This window comes from Schistocerca piceifrons, chromosome 3 (genome assembly GCF_021461385.2).
Source record: "Schistocerca piceifrons isolate TAMUIC-IGC-003096 chromosome 3, iqSchPice1.1, whole genome shotgun sequence".
Classification (NCBI taxonomy): Eukaryota; Metazoa; Arthropoda; class Insecta; order Orthoptera; family Acrididae; genus Schistocerca; species Schistocerca piceifrons.
Window position 1 is genome coordinate 702,423,970 of NC_060140.1, and position 21,837 is coordinate 702,445,806.

At 44.5% G+C, this 21,837-nt stretch overlaps 1 protein-coding gene across 2 annotated transcripts in view; it reads right to left on the minus strand.

The window, feature by feature from the left end:
- Window positions 1-21,837, minus strand: part of LOC124787994 (tetraspanin-9) — a 538,570-nt gene that overhangs the window by 284,949 nt on the left and 231,784 nt on the right. The window contains exon 2 of one of the 2 annotated variants that reach the window (XM_047255028.1): window positions 16,285-16,346. The exons of the other annotated variant lie outside the window; for it this stretch is intronic. The gene's annotated coding sequence lies outside the window, so the exon portion shown is untranslated. The remainder of the gene's footprint in view (window positions 1-16,284; window positions 16,347-21,837) is intronic. 2 annotated transcript variants of the gene reach the window in all.

Here is a 21,837-nt window from a genome sequence, read left to right on the forward strand (position 1 = left end):
TAGCTGAACAGTGGTGGATTTCTTAACCTACGTATGCGCAATATGTTACATTTATTTACGTTCAGGGTCAACTGACAGCCTGCACCGTTGATCAAAAATTCGCAGGTCATTCTGCAAATCGATACTGTCTTCTGACGTTGCTGCTTTCTTATAGGCAACCGCATCTTCTGCAATCAATCTTTAAAAGATTCCGACGCTTTTTAGTAGATCATTTATATACATTGTAAACAGTAACGGTTCTATTATTTTTCTGGAGCTACTCCGGAACTTACATTTAAATCTGTACATTTTATTCCGTGAAGAGCGACGTGCTGAGTTATATACGTAACGTATCTGACATGTTCGTGTGCTGGCAAAGTCTCGGATAAAAATCTTTTCCTAAACCCCTGAATCGATTTCATTCAAACTTGGTGCACACTGTACTTATTGTCTGGAAAGAAATACTATTGAGGTAAAGGCCAGCACCCTATTATTTGGATGAGGGTAATAACGTACAAAGATGGAGGGAGAAAATAGACAGACAGAGAGGAGGAAGGAGGAGATGGAGACAGATAGGTGAGGGAGGAGGAGATGGACAGGGAGAGTCTGGAGGAGGAGATTTGCATACCGCGGCAAAGCGAGGTATTCGGCTAGTGGCAAAATAAATCACACCAAACTCAAAAAGCGAATGGTTACACATCAGTGTCAATTTAAAACACAGTTCACTATCAATTATAGATACAATGAACACCCTATGACTCTTCTTTGTTGCTTCCATTTCTATTGCGTTTTAGCAATTTATTGCTGATATTGTGTTTTATTTAAGACACGCAAGTACCATGACATTCCAGATTTCCTTTGACATTAGTTCTTAATAAACGATAGAGTGATTAAGAACGTCTACGGTGATAGCACCGTGAAACAAACGGAATTCTGTGGATTTACAGCGCTGTATCGGCGTAGAAGACATGACGTGTTATCGACGTGATGATTCGTTTCACTACTCAGAAGACGTTAACGAAACGCTGGTCCGTAGTTCGTAAAACATAACAGCACTCCTGATAACACTGATCACACTACTGCAGGCACGCAAGCTGTCGACGAAATACATTGAGTCAGTCGTTACGAAATGTCACGCTGGGTTACAAACGGCTACACTCCTTTCGGTCAAGTGACGAAGTAGCTTGTGTCAATGGTGCAGTTATTATGGGTTCACCACATTTCACTGCAGCGCATGAAGACAGATCTCATGTGTTCGAGTTCACGGTGTTGCAAAGCGACACTAAAAAATCTAGGGTAAAAGATAAACAACTCATCGATAAAATAAGACTCACGTGGTACACTTACTTAATTCTGAACTCAATCTTTGTTCACCAAGATAGAAAACTTGTCCTTTTGGCTACTCTCATCCTTCTAAGCTTACTCGTGGCTTTTCTCACATTACCTGTTGACCATAACCAGGATCAGATCATTCGGCAAAACTGAAGGAAAGAATATAGGTTAGAGTTTAAAGGCAAGTAAATGTCGCGGCAGAGAACTACCGTGTTGGATGTCCGAAGAAAGTATTCCTTATGAGCTACGCAGAACACCGGTAACAGAACCCAGGGTAACCGGGTACGAGGCCAGCCCCTTAACTACTGCGTCACCAAGCTCGTTCCACAGTAGGCATCAGAATCGCATCTCAGTGTAACCAGGTCATTTGAAGATCTGTACCAAGAATACAACACGATATAAGAGAGAACCGTCTTCACAGACCACACTGAACACCACGACCAGAAACTGATCACCTAAATATTAACAAATAGTTATGATCAGCAATATTGTCTAGTTCATAGTACAAAAGATAATGAAGAAACAGTAGGGGGAAGACGAAGAGCGAAAATAAAGATAAATATTACGAAATCTGGCGTAGACAAAAATGTTACCAGATCAACAGAAAAAAGTTTAGCGGTCATGGAACACACAACGACAACGGCGTAGGTTCATTTTTCCTTTAACAGGACTTTGTGATTTGAAGTCTGAATGTCAGCACCTAAATGTCGGAGGAGCGGGCGAATGGACGGAAGGACGGCGGTTCAAACCCGATTCCAGCCACCCAGATTTAGGTTTTCCGTGATTTCCCTAAATAGCATAGGGCTAATAATGGGATGGTTCCTTTGAAAGAGTGTGGCCCATTTCCTTCTCCGTCCTTCCCTAATCCGAGATTGTGTTCCGTCTCTAATGACCTCGTTGTCGACTGAACGTTAGACACTAATCTCCTCCTCCTCTTCCTCCTCCTAAATGTCGTTTCTGCTGCCCGTTATTCTGATGGTTCTTCTTTTAATCCATTCATAAAACTTTATGATAGTTCGTTTCCATTTTAATAAATACATCCCGAGTTTTAAATGCTTCCACTCAGGAAGATGAAGTCCTCCTCGAACGTTAACGCCGGCCGCGGTGGTCTCGCGGTTCTAGGCGCGCAGTCCGGAACCGCGCGACTGCTACGGTCGCAGGTTCGAATCCTGCCTCGGGCATGGATGTGTTTGATGTCCTTAGGTTAGTTAGCTTTAAGTAGTTCTAAGTTCTAGGGGCCTGATGACCACAGCTGTTAAGTCCCATAGTGCTCAGAGCCATTTGAACCATTTTGAACGTTAACTTTACAGCAATTTTACTTGTCCTTCTGTTCCAGAGTTTCTCTTAGCTCTCTTCACTGTGTTTCTAGTAAGCCATGTATGACAGCAATTATGTCTCCGCCTTACCACAGTGCATGTACAAACTGTATTTCCGTATTATCTATTGTCATTATAGCCACTTGATTTACACAGGGCTTCCATGAGGAATGCTCAATATTCAGGTACGTGAGACGAACGAACATTCGTAGCAAAATAGTCTAGTAAACATGCTCTCTAAAATGCACGTTTTAAGATCTGTGAGAAATCTTCATCTTCGATATTGTGAAACAAATCCCTTCCTCTGCAAGCTCTTTGCTTTCTGTATTTTGAGAGGTGGTAGTATGGACGAAAACAGGAAAAAAAAATTTGAGTGAACATGGACCCTAAAGCTCATAATACATCAAGAGCTATGAGCACTTTTTCATCGCCGCTACTGTGAAACGCATCTCTTCTAGTGAAGTGCTCATAGGTCATAAGGTATGCATTTTACAGCCCATTTTTCCTAGATTATTTTTGCTTCGAATGACCGTTCTTGTCATATCCCTGAATATTCACCATTTCTCCTGGGACACTCGCGTATGTGAAGAAAGTTATTTGTTTGCCTTTGCAATATATTCATATTGGTCGCAGTTTCTAAAAAACTCGTTCTAGTTCGCATTACCATGAACTTCTTGTGGGTGCGCGATTCAATGTTTCTTCCAAAATACATTCTTCCAGAGAAATCTTTTAAAACTAATCACTGGGGTAACTCCTCGAATTCTAAAAGTAGCAGGGTAAAATACAAAGAGAGGAAGGGTATCTGCCACTTACACAGAAACAAGACCAATTTATAAGAATGGAGGGCATGAAGCACCCTCTCCCTCCCTACCTTCTAGTTATTCAATCAGCACATTGATCGAACCGAGGAGGAATTTGAAAGGGAACTGAGAGGTGAATGTGCTACTGGTATTTTTGGCCGGGAGACTCCTTCCGGGAATTCCGGCCGCCTGATACAAGTCTCTTTACTTGACGCCTCTTCGGTGACTTGCGCGTTGATGATAAAACGATGAGGACAATACACACACACACACACACACACACACACACACAGACACACACACACACACACACACACACACACAGATTCCCAAAAGGGGAAAATCCCCGACGCGGCTGGGAATCCAACACGGCGCCCCATGATCGATAGTCAGCAACGCTGACCACAAGCTCACTAGCTGCTAAATCCCCGACACGCCCAGAAATGGAACCTGGGCCTCCATGATCGAGAATCAGCAACGCTAATCACAAAATCACGAGCTGCTGACGGAAAAGAAATTATATCTCTGTGAGAAGAAACAACAAACTGATGTTTGGCGATGACACTGTAACATTGTCAGATAGGGCTTGCATAAGCATCAAATCAGTCTTCGGACTGAAGACCGTAGCATTTTTGTACTACTTAAGAATAAGGCAAAAAATAGTTTTGACGAGTGTATGCCTTTAATGAAGCGAAGTGTGATATCTTTACACTCCAAATTAATCGTTCTAACTGCAATGAGTAGTGGAAACCAGTAATGCATACTGCGTAAGCGTGCATGCTTTCGTGGCCGTTCCGAAGTGGCCGTGCGGTTAAAGGCGCTGCAGTCTGGAACCGCAAGACCGCTACGTCGCAGGTTCGAATCCTGCCTCGGGCATGGATGTTTGTGATGTCCTTAGGTTAGTTAGGTTTAACTAGTTCTAAGTTCTAGGGGACTAATGACCTCAGCAGTTGAGTCCCATAGTGCTCAGAGCCATTTGAACCATTTTTTCGTGGCCGTTGACACTGACGGTAAGCTCTTCCAGTTTGTTGGGCCGCTTCATGACAGCCTATCAAACCAGAAAATTTTACATTCAGTAATGCATGCTCTTCATAAATTTACGATATTGTTTCATCGAACCAAAAAGGGTGGAAAACTACAGTTTATCACGTCGATAAAATTCGTGTGTGCGACCTTCCTTTGAAAAAGACTGAACAAGAAATCTGTCAGGAGCGAGGTGCCATCCCAGCATTCGCTTCTAGTGGTTGAAGTAAGCCTAAATTTATCTTCAAGAAGCGAACTTCTACCTCGCTTCTCCCAACTACTGCACTCTCTCGCTCGGTGTGACGTAAGCGTCTTGGCATTGGCGTGGCCCAGCGAGCAAGGCAAGTGGTTGCCAACGGAGTGGTGTGGTTTGTGGGGCGTCGGCGCTGTTTATTCGCGCCGGATGCGCGCCAGAACGTTGGCCCGTGTGGGGAAGGTTCATCCTCATTGGCTCCAATTGCGGGACGCGACCAGCCGGAAGCCAGCCATTTGCGTCTAGCTTTCCCAGGGGAATTACCGACACCAGGGCTGACAAACTGACAGCGAGCGTCAACAAGTGGGAGCCCACCCGCCGACCCCTGTAGACGACTTGCTACGGCACAGACAGGTCTGGGCCTGGAGCACATCGCGACGTTACACAGCGCTATAATCCTGTATTGCAGTAGCGGTCTTTGCTGGAGTACCAAAATAGCAGACGATCGCGGTGGATGAACGGCCCGCCTTCGCACATGTAGCGAACAGACTGCATACCAATAAAATTTGCAGGGGGTAGAGATACACTTCGTTCAATATTGCTTTTATATATATACTGTACTTATCGTTGACAGATGAAAACCGTGTGTCAAGCCACGAATTAAAGCCCGTCTGATATGGTGTGTGATTTGCTGTAAGCTTACTTCCTGGATCGCATGACATCCCCCAAGTTAGCCTGCTTCGCTGCGATGAATTTCGTATGTTCTCCGTGATGGCCGTGGTGCTGATTTCCTTGTAGAGTTCTCTGAATGCTACCTGCACTGGCCAGTCTCGATCCCGTTGGCATCTGACGTCGTAACATTGAAGGCGAAGTCTTACAGAGGACGCTGCCTAACCTGTGAGACAAAACAGTGTCATACGCCCGTCGTGAAATCTTTCTGTTACGAGTTCGTTAAAAAAAAATCCTCTTAAATCTCAGTCTCATCTTTAAGCTTCACGACGAACTGTCTCTCATTTCGTTGATGGGTTAACGGTCATATTACTCCATTACTGGCCATAGCTATTGTGATATTACGAAATTAAGTAACTGACTGCACGAAAATGTTTAGTTTGCAAAGTAAAACGGAGGTCGTTATGATTTACAACATGTGATGCATGTTAGACCAAACACTATTGTGTAGAAAATGTAGCTAACCTACTAAATTTTTCTTTCAACTTTAAATAAGATCTATATCTGTTTACAGTCACGAAAAAATTTCGCTCATGCACAGACAAAATGATGCGAGAAAGAAATATTCATAGCGTCTCTTGTATCTGGTTAGTTGGTTTGGGGAAGGAGACCAGACAGCGTGGTCATCGGTCTCATCGGATTAGGGAAGGATGGGGAAGGAAGTCGGCCGTGCCCTTTCAGAGGAACCATCCCGGCATTTGCCTGGAGTGATTTAGGGAAATCACGGAAAACCCAAATCAGTATGGCCGGACGCGGGATTGAACCGTCGTCCTTCCGAATGCGAGTCCAGTGTCTAACCACTGCGCCACCTCGCTCGGTCTCTTGTATCTGAAACACCTCGAGATATCGAAACAAATTTTCGTCAAACGATAGCACACAAAGAGGAAGGTATTCTGCAACATCGTCAATATGCGAAACTTCCTAACCTACCACGATATACAAGTGACAACAGATTTTTTTCAATGGGAGAATTTAATTTCCCTTGGAAGTGAGAAATGCAGTGGCTTTTGCAATAACATAAGTGAAGAAATTACAAGTTTATTTTTATACCGATCTCATTCCACAGCGAGATTAGCCATAAGTTTACTCAGTGGCTCGCTTGGAGGGGGTGGCTAGCTCCCATGTTTAAGCAGTCACACGATGTAAGGCATACTGCAAGTGGTCTTTTGACACAATGAAGACATCTGCGGTAACTGTAATGCACTTTGTGGTTACGTTCCAGGCAAGAGCCTCTGTGTGTATGTGTGTGTGTGTGGGGGGGTTTGGTACACATGAAGAAGAAAGTGGCATTTTCGAGAACTATATATCGTATCCATCAATACTAATAATAAATCTGTAAAACTGTCGTGTCTGTGCGCCGCGCGGGATTAGCCGAGCAGTCTCAGGCGCTGCAGTCATGGACTGTGCGGCTTATCCCGGAGGAGGTTCGAGTCCTCCCTCGGGCATGGGTGTGTGTGTGTGTGTGTGTGTGTGTGTGTGTGTGTGTGTGTGTGTTTGTCCTTAGGATAATTTAGGTTAAGTAGTGTGTAAGCTTAGGGGCTGATGACCTTAGCAGTCAAGTCCCATAAGATTTCACACGCATTTTTTTTTTTGTCGTGTCTGTCTGTTGGACAAGACTGATCTCTAAAAATACTAGACGTATTTTCGTGGGGTTTGCACAGGTAACTTGATCTTAGACTGAGGCACACCATATAGGCTTTATTTCTTCAAACTGCTGATGCTCTCCTGTAAGCACTGCATGACAACGACGCTGCAGGGGGGGAGGGGGAGAGTAGGGTGCCCATCATGAGCAATGCTTACCCTTGCTGGCAGACATGTGAGGGCAGCTGATGTTATACACCTATAGTAGATCACTTACTCACCACAACGAAACTACTAACAAGTGAGCGCAGCTGCGAGTAACAAATACAGTACATTACCAAATGGGAATTTGATGTCGTGGTGATATCTACTTAGCATCTTCTTTTTGGTTCTTTCGTCTGTACAGATTAGTGGTATGTTTGTTACACTGACAGCTGCTGAAACTAAACTGTGATAAATTCCAGCTCTAGCCAGACATAGTGGTAGAGGGTACCAGCGTCGCTTCTCCCACCCGCTGTTCAAGTCGCGAATGGTAGGCGGCAAGAAAGTGTGTTGCTAATCTCCTGGGTGAGTTCGAGTTTCCCTAATCTGATGTGCACGGGTTTTCGCATTATGAATGTAGATCACAGAAATGTATTGGTTATAATTATAAAAGCGTGATGTACAGTACCTCTCTTGTAGCGTCTGCCATTGGAGTTGGACGAGCATCTGCGTGACTATTCGCGTTTGCTAGACGAACGCGCTACGGAAGGCGCAGCTCTTCTTTCTGTCTTCTCTATTTTGTATTGATCGTACCCGTCCAGACTCATGACCAACATTGAAATCTCTAGAATACACTCCTGGAAATGGAAAAAAGAACACATTGACACCGGTGTGTCAGACCCACCATACTTGCTCCGGACACTGCGAGAGGGCTGTACAAGCAATGATCACACGCATGGCACAGCGGACACACCAGGAACCGCGGTGTTGGCCGTCGAATGGCGCTAGCTGCGCAGCATTTGTGCACCGCCGCCGTCAGTGTCAGCCAGTTTGCCGTGGCATACGGAGCCCCATCGCAGTCTTTAACACTGGTAGCATGCCGCGACAGCGTGGACGTGAACCGTATGTCCAGTTGACGGACTTTGAGCGAGGGCGTATAGTGGGCATGCGGGAGGCCGGGTGGACGTACCGCCGAATTGCTCAACACGTGGGGCGTGAGGTCTCCACAGTACATCGATGTTGTCGCCAGTGGTCGGCGGAAGGTGCACGTGCCCGTCGACCTGGGACCGGACCGCAGCGACGCACGGATGCACGCCAAGACCGTGGGATCCTACGCAGTGACGTAGGGGACCGCACCGCCACTTCCCAGCAAATTAGGGACACTGTTGCTCCTGGGGTATCGGCGAGGACCATTCGCAACCTTCTCCATGAAGCTGGGCTACGGTCCCGCACACCGTTAGGCCGTCTTCCGCTCACGCCCCAACATCGTGCAGCCCGCCTCCAGTGGTGTCGCGACAGGCGTGAATGGAGGGACGAATGGAGACGTGTCGTCTTCAGCGATGAGAGTCGCTTCTGCCTGGGTGCCAATGATGGTCGTATGCGTGTTTGGCGCTGTGCAGGTGAGCGCCACAATCAGGACTGCATACGACCGAGGCACACAGGGCCAACACCCGGCATCATGGTGTGGGGAGCGATCTCCTACACTGGCCGTACACCACTGGTGATCGTCGAGGGGACACTGAATAGTGCACGGTACATCCAAACCGTCATCGAACCCATCGTTCTACCATTCCTAGACCGGAAAGGGAACTTGCTGTTCCAACAGGACACTGCACGTCCGCATGTATCCTGTGCCACCCAACGTGCTCTAGAAGGTGTAAGTCAACTACCCTGGCCAGCAAGATCTCCGGATCTGTCCCCCATTGAGCATGTTTGGGACTGGATGAAGCGTCGTCTCACGCGGTCTGCACGTCCAGCACGAACGCTGGTCCAACTGAGGCGCCAGGTGGAAATGGCATGGCAAACCGTTCCACAGGACTACATCCAGCATCTCTACGATCGTCTCCATGGGAGAATAGCAGCCTGCATTGCTGCGAAAGGTGGATATACACTGTACTAGTGCCGACATTGTGCATGCTCTGTTGCCTGTGTCTATGTGCCTGTGGTTCTGTCAGTGTGATCATGTGATGTATCTGACCCCAGGAATGTGTCAATAAAGTTTCCCCTTCCTGGGACAATGAATTCACGGTGTTCTTATTTCAATTTCCAGGAGTGTATTTTGTGTGGGCAGTGCTGCACGGCTTCAGTACATTGAAAGCACACGAGAACACCGAAATCTGTAGTAATGAATATTTATTCGCAGAAAATTAGTTTCGGTAAAGCAATCATGTCATGTATTAATACGGCATCATGTTTAAGGAAGGTTCCTTGACGTCAAGCACAGTATCATCACATCTGAGACTTTTTCGCCATAATAGACGTACATGTGGGACATAGATGCTGCGACTAAAAATAGTTACGTATTTGACACCGAGCAGCCTTCCTTAACCTTATGTGGTGTTGATCCATGACTGAGGAAACCGCTTCATGGAAGCAGTCCGTGCATAGGTATTCGGTGGCTCCTAAACTATCGGCCTCCTTTGAAGGTAGACTGGGTGTACTGTTCACCTCTGCTTATGCCGTGTTATATCACGACAGCACTATATCGTGCCTGAGAGACAAAGCGTTGACGCCTCGTCATCGTCACCTACAGTCTCACGCAGGTTGTTCAGTTCTACAGTACCATGTCCGCCAGAATGTGCAGTCACATTCCCTTCACTGCTGTCTAGACGTGACCTTAGACGGCGTGAAATAAAAGAACCAACACTGAAACCTGTTAGCACACTTCAACTCGCATGATGTCTGCAAAGTAACCGTTCAAAGTTTTTCACGCTATTCAGTATTGAGACATAACCAACAGCTATCCGATTAGATTATTTTGCGTTCTAGTGTTGGTATTAATTGTTTTATCCTGATACCTACGTAAGTGATCTGCTTTCCTTATTTTGAACTGAAGGAACTATTACAACATGCAGCACATTAACCTTGGAAGGGGTTCTTGAAAATATAACAGGGGCCTCCCTTCATTTAATTCCACCATTCTTTTCACCGTCGCTACTCGCGTTTTTTGTCTCTTAATTCCTCATAAGTAATCCACGCAACACCCATAATCTTTCTTTCTGTGTATCCACTGCCACCCGTTTGACACACAAGATTCTGTGGGATTGAAACGAGGAGAAAAGAAAGACGAAACATTTGAAATGAGGAAAATAAGGCAGTGAGCACACAGGTTGATCAATGAAAGTGTATCAGAAAGACAAAGAAAGGTGAGGAGAGACCTTGCAGGTACAGTCAACAGATAAATAGATCACTGAGGTAATTCAACAGCTGCTACAGCAAGGAAGCAACTGTGTTGATGGTGTTAGGACAGCAACCAGCCACAAATTTACTTTTAGTTCCTTTATTCAAAGGGTACCGTTACCGGTTTCGAATCGTTGTGATTCATCCTCAGACGGTTTACACGCATTCTTTATGACATGTGGTGTGTTTTTTTACAGATTAATTGCCCTAAAATATAAATAAAATTATATAATAATTATAAAAACGCCACACACAGATCGTTGCGTTACAGATTTTCGTTGTATGTGACTTACATGAAATGACGGTTTGGAGTGTTCGTTTCCGTAACATTCGTCCAACAGATGTAAATGCATTCCCACTGCATTCTTATTGTTGACCACGTAAATTGTTCTCACTGAACACTTTAGCTTTGTCATTGAGAAGATTTCTACCACGCACCAGAAAAAAAATATATATATATATATATATATATATATATATATATATATATATATAACTATTTTGTCTTCAAACAACAGCCACGGTCTCCATCATGTCATCATATGACAAAATTGCATGAAGCAACTGTGGCTTCTTGACTTGAGAGTAACTCGATCTGACTACCTCCTTCGAAAAACTCCCGCCTGGGCATGAGCAGAATTGGACCGTATAGAGGTCGCTCAAACGCCTTCGATCTGGAATTGGAAGATCCAGGAGTAACCAGAAATGCCACTTGTTTGTGGATACAACCAACTGTGACTAGAGAACACACCATGGAACACCTACTCGTCCGTCAACTGTGCCATGCATATTGAACAGAAGATCTTCTGCCCGTAACTTTGAACGCAATTGATGCAAGATTTTGGGCAACAACAATGTAGGTTAACAATTCTCCCTTCTTTTGCTTTTAATGGTAATTTCTACATATTGTATTTCTGACGCGAATACACAATAATAATAATAATGTTGTTGTTGTGGTCTTCAGTCCTGAGACTGGTTTGATGCAGCTCTCGATGTTAATCTATCCTGTGCAAGCTCCTTCATCTCCCAGTACCTACTGCAACCTACATCCTTCTGAATCTGCTTAGTGTATTCATCTCTTGGTCTCGCTCTACGATTTTTACCCTCCACGCTGCCCTCCAATGCTAAATTTGTGATCCCTTGATGCCTCAGGACATGTCCTACCAACCGATCCCTTCTTCTAGTCAAGTTGTGCCACAAACTTCTCTTCTCCCCAATCCTATTCAATACCTCCTCATTAGTTACGTGATCTATGCACCTAATCTTCAACATTCTTCTGTAATAATAATAATAGTAAAAGGAGTGACAAAATTTGGAGATGTAATCAAAGTGTCGGTGGTGAAGTTGTAGTAGATACGACCACAAATGAGAAGACTGACGCAGGAATTAAATCGATGCAAACTGCAGCAAACCAGACGAAAGAGTGACTACCATAAATTAAAGTATTGACAGTAGGTCGAAAAAATAAAAATAAATTGATGAATTATTTTGATGAAATAACTATATGCTGCTTGCCTGTATTTCTGCCTGCATGATGCGGAAGGTTAATAAAATTCTGTTACCTTCATCGTCGATTAAGTGCAAGTACTGAGCTGTGATGTAATATATCAGGACGGATGTTGTACTGCACACTGTACCCAGCATGAAAATGAATGAGTAAAATAGAGCACTTCGTTCGGAAAATGTGCACTGAGAACAGTAACTTTCAGAGAATAGCATAGAGAGGTGAAGTTGATATGTTACTTCCCGTTCCTAACCTAGCCTGTCGCAGAGTAGCTGATTTATGTAGTTATTTATTTTTAATATGATGTCAAGTCATAAAAAGAAAATCAGAAGCTATGAAGAATAATGTAGTTAGGCTTAGGCATGGTGACGAGGATAACAATTGGGCACGACTCTTACAAAGAAATCATACGAGTAAGTCACGCAAACTGTTTGATATTAAAATTATAGAGAAGACTGCACATGAACAGAAAGAAGCAACATTCATATACAATATATATACATGTTCTGTAGCAAAAGACACACATCTGATTTTTCTAATCAACATAACTGGCTGTCAGGGGTTTTTTATTCTGCTTCGGATTTAGCTTAAGGCCTGCCAGGCTAACTAGAAGCTAGTGTCAAAAACAGAAACCTTCGTTAGTGAGTGGTGGGAGGTCGAAACGCTATCTCTTTCGAAAAAATTGCCTACGTTCTCAAACTGGGCAAGATTTCAGTTTTTTCCATTTACGAGAATGTGATTCAAATCTCATCGTTCTTTTGATAATCATGTTTATTTACGTAAGTGCAGTCGAATTTTCCTGAACTCCGAAATTTCAAAAATATTCTCAGTGTGCGAAAATGTTAACCAGCATCCTCAATGGCCCAATATTAACTGAAAAATTTGCCAAATGAATTTCATTATTATGAGTTCATACACTAAAAAACTGATTATCTGAATTCGAAAGAGCTGTCTCCAGTCATGCAGGTTCTTTTTTTCATCTTGAGCGCAGGATGACTTATTAGGATCCGCCAACTTCACGTGCATTTGAAACATAGTCGATGGACAGTAATACCAAGGTTCACAGTTGCAACCAGCAATGATTACAAAAAAATTAATTTTAATGAAAAGACAGAATTGCTTTAAATTGAAGTTTCAAGATGAGCCGCGATGGGTTTCAGTCTTGGAAAATGTATGTTGAAATAGATTTTACATGCGTGTATCTTTAAGTCTCTTCTACCAGCTTACTAATGGTGTAATGGGACAGAAACCGCTCTCTAACGACAATTTCACCATATTTGAATGTCACGGGTATGTATAATGATTGCTACGTGCACTACCAATACTTCCAGGGTGTCTACTAAATTAACAGGTAATATTCTAAGACCCTAGTGGTTATTCTTTCCCCTTTTTTTTAAAAAAAATTGTAACACGCAATTCGACTTAACAAAATGGAAAAACAGTCCACATTTCTCCGAGGAAACATGAGATTTTCTCTAACAACAGGTTACCCTTGGAAAATCGTGACCGAGGTATGGTCTGCCTTCTGCAGATACTCTAGGGCGGAAGGGGGGGGGGGGGGGTGTTGATCAGGCGGAAGACTCCTCCGGAAGTGTGCTCAGGGCCGGAGTGCTGCAACCAATTTGGATTAATCCCTTTCTCTGTGCGTGGCAGTGATCCGCAGAGTATGTGGTGAAGCAAGAACGAATTAGACTCACTTCAAGAGAGTTCTGCACCCTACACACTGTGCCGAAAGGAAAGTGGCATACGTCTTCTACGGAATTACCTATAAAAGAAATACCTATCCGAACAACGTGCTACATAATTTTTCAGGCGAGTTTTAATAGTAAACAATCCCCATAAATCTTTGGTTGCTGAAGATTCTGTTTCTTTCCCTAGCTTTCGCGCTGTCGTAGCCGTTCATTAGACTGGTTCTTGAAAGTGAGGCATGCGTTGCATCTTATGTGTCTACAGCTTTCAACACAACTCTGAGAACCTCAAAAACATATTATTATATTATCTGGGAAATCTTTAAACGGCACATAATGATTTTTCAGCATCTTGACAGTGAAGAACTGGCATCCTGTATATGCCAGATGATATTCCTCATTGTGTAACTGTGTTGGGTATTATGAATGACAGTACATGAATCGTTATATCGTCTCAAAAATTATTTTCTTTTGACAATTTTGCTATCACAGCACAGAGATTTCGTACTGTGTCACGATAAACCATCTGCTAAAAAAAGCACTCCGTCGCCAGGCCACGAGTGGCCTACCGGGACCATCCGACCGCCGTGTCATCCTCAAAGGAGGATGCGGATAGGAGGAGCGTGGAGTCAGCACACCGCTCTCCCGGTCGCTATGATGGTATTCTGGACCGAAGCCGCTACTATTCGGTCGAGTAGCTCCTCAATTGGCATCACGAGGCTGAGTGCAACCCGAAAAATGGCAACGGCGCATGGCGTGGATGGTCACCCACCCAAGTGGGCGCTTAACTTCGGTGATCTCACGGGAACCGGTGTAGCCACTGCGGCAAGGCCGTTGCCAAACCATCTGATAGTCACTTCAAAAATGATTTATTTCCATATTTCGACGATTCTATTTGTTATCTTTGAACAATTTTTGTTAACCAGACTGGTTGGAGTCCAGACAGCACGTACAAATAATAAAAAAAACTCGCAGCACATGAAGATGATGACTGGGTTTATCGCCGAAATATTGCACGTAAAACAGAAGCAACAACTCGGATGAATACCCAATAGACCACCATTAACCAAGAGGGCCGGTTTAAGTGCCAAGCGAGACAAACCGCCATTTGGCACACCAAGATGGGAGGGTAGCCCTAGTGCAAGACTTGTATACAGTGCGAATCACAATTAACAACGAATTGCCACGACTGAAAGTCTGCGAGGGGAAAGGGGGGATTGGGCAGGAGAGGGATGTGCTAGATTATAAGCTGACCGTGAGGAAAAATGTTTTCGAACCGGACCGGCCCTGTTAACCACGTCGAGGAAATCTGGGAGCTCTAGTGACTGGTAGCTGTTGCACTGTGATACAATACGAAATTTATCCGCAGTTACTGATTCTGAAGGTATTATCCAGATAAAAAACAAATATTTACATTTATTGCAGAAATTTAGAAATTTCCTTTATTGACGCAGAGTGGAAAAAAAGTGCGGATTAGTCGGCCAAAATTAGATAAACAAGGGCTCTTATCTGTAGTTGTTAGTACGATGCACATTCCCACCCACATATTCTGTTACAAAACACGATAGGAACTTCCGCACGATTGACCTGTAATAAAGCGACATTACTCGTCAGTTATTAAAACCCTTTTCTCAGATCGATGCGCTGCGCAACAACTAAACACTAGGGAACACATGTTTAGTCATAATGCCTGCCTCCTAGAGGCATCTCCTCTTGTCCATTAGAAAACAGCCCAATTCTATGGCGACGCAGCAGTCAGGAATGGATTACTATAGCAATTATTTAATTACTCGCTGGCAAGTGATCCGACTTCTTTCAGCACGTTTATTGTACATCTTCCAACGGCTGCAAGTTACAATATTAAGAAAGCTCGCCGAACCGTATCTGCTCAAAGATATCTCTTTCAAGAAGATCATAAGTGATACGTTGCAAGGTGTACGCGCATGGGCTGCTCCGATTTAAGGTCCAATAGGTCGTGGATTGGAAACGACAGTGAAAATCTGATGAAGCTTTGCACAGATGTCTTGGGCAGTGTCTCTAGTATACTTGTTGATCACGTCATGTCTCTTTTTTTCAGTTCGGAGCACACAGTGAGTATGTGAAGATGCCTAGACTAATAAATAGTGTCTCGAGCCAAGTATGAGTACAGGCCGCGAGGTTTCGCCTGATTTCATGCAACCGCACGTAACTTCCCTGTCATGCATGCCCTCCTCCATGACGATTCTCGGCCGCATACTGCAGGGGCAATGAGCAGGCCGCTACAGCGTTTTCGATGGGAAGTGTTTGATCACCCACCATGCAGCCCGGAATTGACTCCCTCTGATGTTCATCTTTGATCACGTGAACCACTGGCTATAAAAACAACTTTTTGGCACACACACGACGAACTGCAGGACAGAGTAGAGAAATGGCGAAAAGCACAAGGGACTGTCTTCAACGACAAGAATATTGGAAAGTTGCTACAACCTTACGACTATGTAGAGAAGTAGGTGGAAGGTGTAGCAAACTGTTGCAAATAAAACATTTTTGATTTTCACTGTGGTTTTCATTTCACAACCGATCGGGCCTTTCTTTCCGAATAGTTCTCGTATAAGGAACTTACTTGCGACATGTTACAAAGGGCTACATAGTGTTGGAGAACTACCTTCATTATTTCTGTATTTGAAAATCGATAAGTGTCTGCACGGAATTTCACTAGCGCATTCATAGACAAAACGCTTTTTACTGCTGTACAATAATGTTAAGAAGTGTCCCCAACCTTAGGTGTTCGCTGGGCAAGCTGCGTCTCCTGTGCTTGCTACGACCAAGTCCTCACTGTCTCTGCAACAAAGTGAAAGCTGCAATTAGGCAGGTGAGAGTGCGAACCCATCTATGTAATTAGTAGATAATGGCAGAAAGATGGAACGCCATCCCCCTTCCTCCTTGAGTACAAGCGTTCCTAAGATGTGCACCCAAGACACTGCGCGACTGAGGAACATTTCATGGGAATGTAGGGGCTTGCATCTGCACTTCTCTTTTATTCGGATGTCTCGAATACTAATAATATTTTCCCTCTTACAATAAACGGTTAGTTAAACAACTATTGATAAAAATACTTTCCCTGGTAGCAAGTTATTCAGAATGGACGGAGGTTGAGGTGATAGCTGTTGACTTCAGCTTGAGTGCGAGGTCCTAGTTTAAATACTATACCACTGCACAACACACAGTGATAATGGGGACCGGCTGTATGTCAGATGGTAAGGGCGGATAATGGGTATCCACCTAGGTACTTTTCAAGTTCCATCACCAATCTCCACTTTTTTCTGCATTACAAGCAATGCAAATAGAACATTTCTGTTTGCGTAATGAGCACTGGAAACATTATTTTAGACTAAACTTAGCCGAGCGGTCTAAGGCGCTGCAGTCATGGACTGTGCGGCTGGTCCAGGCGGAGGTTCGAGTCCTCCCGCGGGGATGGGTGTGTGTGTGTGTTTGTTCTTAGGATAATTTAGGTTAAGTAGTGTGTAAGCTTAGGGACTGATGACCTTAGCAGTTAAGTCCCATAAGATTTCACACACATTTGAATATTTTTTAGACTAAACTCACTGATATATTAAAAGTGTACATTGAACTCAGACTCGAACACAGATTCTTCTCTTTCGCGGGCAGTGTTCCACCAAGTCACGTCGTCTTTATCACCGCAGTTCTACCAGTACATCTCTTCTATTCTTCTGCGATCAGGAATATTTCGTATCTTCACCTTAGATGCCAAATTACTGTCCGGATTAAAATCACTAACTTTAGCGGGGTGTGCGTCGGATCACCTGGAAGGCCCGTCAGTACTTCATTTAACCCTCGAGTAACTCGTCAAAATAGAATATTTTTAACGATCAGTACTGCTCAAAGATCAAACCAAGTACATCTAGCGAATGTTTGTGGAAAATATCTTGCAGAGAAATATTTATTGTAACCCCACGTAGTATTCAGAGGATCTGGAGGAGATGAAAGTATCCAGCAAGGTTGCGTGAGCGGCGACAATGGGCCTAAAATACTTCACCAGCCGTGGAGTGTTGGGTGCCAATGCTGCAATGTGAAGCCTTCGAGATGGTGATTTTGCTAAGCAGTTGCTTCTCTACCATGTATACTTACGTACTGATGTAATTGATTCTGAGCCAGGACAAGGTTTTTATTGATTTCTGGACTGAATCAGAATTAACTGAGGTATCTGATGTCAGCTAGAGAAACACGAAAAGCAGTAAATGTAACGTGTGTTTTCGGAATATATTAGCCTGAGTTACAGCATCCATATTCTGAGCAGTTCGTTACTTGTTTACTTTATCACGTAATTTGTGTTGCCTCATTTAGTTATCATTAACCTTGATTTTGCGAGCTGCCAAGATATAGGGACGTAAGTACAAAATTTGTATATGTGAAAATATGATTAACCAACATTATAACAAAATAAAAATTTCATGTAACTTTCGCAGATAGTCTGAAGATGGCAATCTAGGCTAAATGGATCCATCACAATAAATACATTTTTAAACTACTTAAGCAGAAATCTGGATTTTTCATACATGATGTCTCAGAGATATTTTTTACAGAGCGGGCCCATCGGATTGTAAATAAAGTAACTGCTACTCTCTCTCGTAATGAATAGGGTTCAAATGAAATGATGTTTCATTCTCACATCGACGTCAGCGTGCCTCCTGCCTTCCAGAACTCCGTTCTCCTTTTCAGACGTAACGCGGTGAAAAATGCTCGGAATATCGGAGGAAGCACTGCCACGCCTCGTGGTCTGGTAATGAAAGAAAATTGCCCGCTCTCCTGTGAAGTGAAGAACGCAGGGTGCCCTGGAAAAGGGACCAATAGAAATCGACAGAGGGGAGCGCTCGTTCGCTCACCGTCCCTCAAACACTCCACCCCTTCCCTTCCGCCCCTCTTCAATTACGGTGACCGGGAGCGAGCGTGGCCCTGGGGAGAGCGGCCAATATATCTGTGTTTATCGCGTGCTGGAGGCTCCAGCACAGCTGCGTGGTGCGGTCTGCCGGAGAGACGGCATGGCGCCGGCTCAGGGCCGTCATATTTCATGGCCTGCCACACAGCTTCGTAGTCGCGTCCGTCATCTCCCGACACGGAGACTTGCGATCAGAATGACAAAATTCTCTCTCTAGTACCACCACAGTTGTCACCATAAACATCAGCGTCGTCATGCACTACACGCACAATACAACAAGACATTTCTCGCGTGCGGCTGATGGGAATGAAAACACGTCAGGGGTCGCCGCCTTACACGAGGCGGATTGGCGTTGTATTTGTGGGGGATGCAGCCCTGCTGCCTTGCAGGCTAAACAGAATCCTGAAGCCAACGTTGAAATCACAAATGCCTACTACGAGGGTCATTCAATAACTAAACCGACAAATAGGTGAACAGTGAAAACAGTGTATCAAATCAACGTAACCTCCAACCCATTGTACTATGAGCTTCTTGTCGCTTCAGTCGAGAATTACAGACTTTGATCTCTAAGCTAGTGTTGTGGCTTTTTTTATAACTCTTCATTGCTGTTGAACTCCGTTCTAAACAAGAATTCTTTCGTTGTACTGAACAGCTAAAAATGCGGAGGAACACTATCAGCGATGTATGGAGGATGAGGTAGGAGCTCCCAACTCACTTTGCTAAAAATTTCCAGCATTAGTTGTGCTTTATGAGACAATGTTGCCTTGAAGGAGAAACAGGCCTTTCTTCTTCCATCTCCAACATCTCCTCTTCAACGTGGGCTTAACTTGGTTCTCTATCGTGCCTGAGTAGTAGAGGCTGTTGATAGTGCGTTTATCATCCAAAAAATTACAGAAAATCGATGTATGTGTACTCCACATGATGTTTAACACGACCTTACCAGACAACGATAAAGAAAGGAAAGGGGTCCCCAGTATGGTGGCTCCCTTTCTTGAAAGTAATGTTCGAATTTATTTAAAAGTTAATTGATATCATCACATCCCTAGCGCTAAATTCAGTAATGATTTAGTTATTACACTACTGTTTGTAAAAAGTGGAACACTCAGAAGCAATGGTCTATGACATGCCACGATAAGAGGATATTAAGAACAGGCGAACCATAATAAGTGATTTAAATGACAGAAAGGTGGCATGCACGTAGGCCCAACACCGTCCTCTTTTGTGTGACCGGAAGGTCAGTGTTACGCAACGCTCATTCGTTGCGGAGCCGTTATACGAAGTGGAAACGGGTAACCAAGTACGCCTACCCGACACCACAAGGTGGAATATCGGCACCTGAATGCGTTCGAACGGGGCAGAATGATTGATCTCTGGCAGGCAGGTCTGTCGTTCCGTGACACTGAGGATTGTAGGGGCACGCTGCTCCAACAGTGAGATGTGTGTGGAGCTAGTGGAGAGAAGAGGACCGTGCACAGCACCAGTAGTGCACTGGACGACACCGTGTGACCACAGGGCGAGTTGTCTACCATCTTGTCCATTTGGTCGTGACGGGCAGAACAGCTTCGTCCACAGTGTTTGCGCGACGTTTGAGCACTGCAACGGGCCTGGCTATGTCTGCGTCGACGGTTCGACGCCGTCTTATTTGCGCTGGGCTGGTGACACGCGTGCCATTGCGTCGGCATGCACTGTATAGAAGCCACGAACTCCGTAGACTGCAACGGGCACGTGAACGCCGACATTGGCATACTGAGTGACGAAATGCGGTGCTTTCAGATGATCCTGATTCAGCCTGTCCTGCAGTGATGGTCGCATACGCGTTCGACGACGCCTTGGTGGACGCAATTGAGCAGTCTGTATTGTTGGCCGGCATAGAAAACAAACACCAAGTGTGATGGTTTGGGCCGCCATTCCCTATAGCACGCAATATTGCCTCGTACGTCTTGAGGATAATGTGAACAGCTACCGCTACACGAGGGAGGTTTTACAGCCCGAGGCACTGTCCCTCCAGCAAGCCGCTCCACGTGCATAATACCGGGTGATCAATAAGTCAGTATAAATTTGAAAACTGAATAAATCACGGAATAATGTAGATAGAGAGGTAAAAATTGACACACATTCTTGGAATGACATGGTTTTTTATTAGAACAAAAAAAAATATATTGCTAGACACGCGAAAGCTCTCTTGCGCGCGTCATTTGGTGATGATCGTGTGCTCAGCCGCCACTTTCGTCATTCTTCCCAGGCCCCCAGACCTCAGTCCGTACGATTATTGGTTTTGGGGTTCCCCGAAGTCACAAGTGTATCGTGATCGACCGACATCTCTAGGGATGCTGAAAGACAACATCCGACGCGAACATGCTTTACAGTGCTGTTCACAACATTATTCCTCGACTACAGCTATTGTTGAGGAATGATGGTGGACGTACTGAGCATTTCCTGTAAAGAACATCATCTTTGCTTTGTCTTACTTTGTTATCCTAATTATTGCTATTCTGATCAGATGAAGCGCCATCTGCCGGACATTTTTGATCTTTTTTTTTGTTCTAATAAAACCCCATGTCATTCCAAGCATGTGTGGCACCCGCCGTGGTGGCCGAGCGGTTCTAGGCGCTTCAGTCTAGAACAGCGCGACCGCTACGGTCGCACGTTCGAATCCTGCCTCCGGCATGGATGTGTGTGATGTCCTTAGGTTAGTTAGGTTTAAGTAGTTCTAAGTTCTAGGGGACTGATGACCTCAGCTGTTAAGTCCCATAGTGCTCAGAGCCATTTGAACCAACCATGTGTGTCAATTTGTACCTCTCTATCTACATTATTCCGTGATTTATTCAGTTTTCAAATTTATACTGACTTTTTGATCACCCGGTATTTCATCAGGTTTACATCTAACCGCATGCGGCGAGGTATGTGCAAGCCACCTTCGAACAACGACGGATACTGCTGCTTTCTGGGCATGCCATTTCGCCTGACATGTCATGTCACCCCTCGAACATGTCTGAGATGTGGTCGGTCGGCAATTTGTTTGTTCAGGTCCTCCTGCAGCTACAATTGATGTTTTGTGGACGCGACGACAAAACGTGTGGCAGAATATTCCCCAGCAGCATATTCAGGAGTTCTTTGATCCCCTGCGACGACGTCTACCGGTTTTGATGCAGCATGCGGTGGTGCTATTCCGTAATGGACTGTCACAGGTCTGTAATGCTTATTTGTGTAATGTCATGTCCCTAGTCGGTGGAATGAATTTCATTATGATCACATTGCTCGGTCTTGGTGTTTCACTCTTTCCAAACAGTAATTGTATATGCCTGCGAAGTCTTTCGCGGCAAAGTCCTTCGAAAAAAGTCCTCAATGAACTTGCTGCGTCAAGTTCAGATAAAA